The sequence below is a fragment of the Otolemur garnettii genome, unplaced genomic scaffold (assembly GCF_000181295.1).
Source record: "Otolemur garnettii isolate 467f Iridium unplaced genomic scaffold, OtoGar3 scaffold00006, whole genome shotgun sequence".
In the NCBI taxonomy this organism is placed as follows: domain Eukaryota; kingdom Metazoa; phylum Chordata; class Mammalia; order Primates; family Galagidae; genus Otolemur; species Otolemur garnettii.
Genome location: NW_003852401.1, coordinates 33172093 through 33174006, shown reverse-complemented (window position 1 = coordinate 33174006; position 1914 = coordinate 33172093).

Genomic DNA, 1914 nt, shown 5'->3' with positions numbered 1-1914 from the left:
CGGCTATTTTTTGGTTGCAGCCATCATTGTTGTTTGGCGGGTCCGGGCTGGGGATTCGAACCCACCACCTTAGGTGTACGTGGCTGGCGCCTTAGCCGATTGAGCTATAGGCGCCGAGCCCCTTCTGCCCTTCTTTTAAATATATTCTATTATTGTGTGAATATTGGTTCATGTTGGCAGCATACTTCAGCAATTACATGGTTCCCGGATGGAATTCAGGGTCAGCTGTGCAACATTCATTCACTAAACAATGTAAGCTTGGGATCTTCAGAAAATGGGGACACTAATAACCACCTTTCAGAGAAGCAGAGTGGGGAAGAGATGACAAAATGGCCATAGGGAACTCATAGTGGACACCATCTCAGGTCCCTCTCCCTTCTCTTTAAAGATGGGAGGCTGAGGTGGAAGGATATCTGGAGGCCAGGAATATCAGACCAGCATGGGTAACAGTGACCCCATCCCTAAAAACATACCGCCAAGTATCGTGGTATGCACTTGCACACCTGTAGTCCTAGCTACACGGGCAGTTGAGGCACAAGAATTACTTTGCTTAAGACCAGGAGGTAGGCTCCATGCCTGTGGCTCAAGTGGCTAAGGTGCCAGCCACATACACCTAAGGTGGCGGGTTCAAATCCAGCCCTGGCCCACCAAACAACAATGATGGCTGCAACCAAAAAATAGCCCGGCGTTGTGGTGGGCACCTGTGGTCCCAGCTACTTGGGCGGCTGAGGCAGGAGACTCGCTTGAGCCCAGGAGTTGGAGGTTGCTGTGAGCTGTGATGCCATGGGATTCTACCAAGGGAGAAAAAGTGAAACTTTTTTAAAAAAAAAAAAAAAGTTTTATAAACCATCTAGATTATCTTGTAATAAATCACCACATTACTATTTATGAAAATCAGGAAATTAACATTGGTATAATTCTAATATGCAATTATGAGGACATACAAAGAGTGACTTCAGACCCCTATTTGAAGGATGTATATCAAAAACCTAAAAATATTTATAAAATGTATAGATTTTATTCAACTTTCAACCAGTGTCCTACAAACATTCTTTGCCTAAGAAGTCCTGGACCCAGTTCAGGGTCATGTTTTATTTAGTTGTACGTACGTATCTTCTAGTCTTCTTTTAAAAATTTCTTCAGATTTCTTTGCCTTTCCTGACCTTGATGCTTTTTGAAGAGTACTGGTTGGGTGTTCTGTAGTTTGGCCCTCAGTTTTGGTTTGATGTTTCTCATAATTACGTGCTCTGGTTAAGAATTCAGTGGAAAGCTCAGTGCCCATAGCACAGTGGTTATGGTGCCAACCACATACACTGAGAGTGGGGGGTTCGAACCTGGGCCTGCTAAACAACTGCAACAAAAAAATAGCTGGGTGTTGTGGCAGGCGCCTGTAGTCCCAGCTACTTGGGAGGCTAAGGCAAGAGAATCACTGAAGCCCAGGATTTGGAGGTTGCTGTGAGCTATGATGCTACAACACTCCATAAAGTGTGACATAGACTCTGTCTCAAAAAAAAGGAACTCAGTGGAAGTGATGTTGGAATCCTTCCCAATAGGCACAAGATGTCCTCTTGTCTCATTATCAGTAGTCATAACTTTGATTACCTGATTAAGGTGATATCTCCCAGTTTATTGTGAAGTTATTGTCCTCCCTTTTGTATTTATTATAACACCTTCTGGGAAGATACTTTGATGCTAAGTAAGTATCGTGGTTCTAATATATTCTGCTCACAAATTTTAGGACCTATTGATTTTTGTCTGAAATAATAATCTGGTATATGTCAAATGGTAATACTCTATTTCTGTCATGCTTTCAAGATTTATCCTATGAGTTATCCATTACTATCATTATTACACAAATTATCCCAAATTTAGCCATTATAAGGTCTTTCTAGTTGCCCCTTCTGCCCTTCTTTT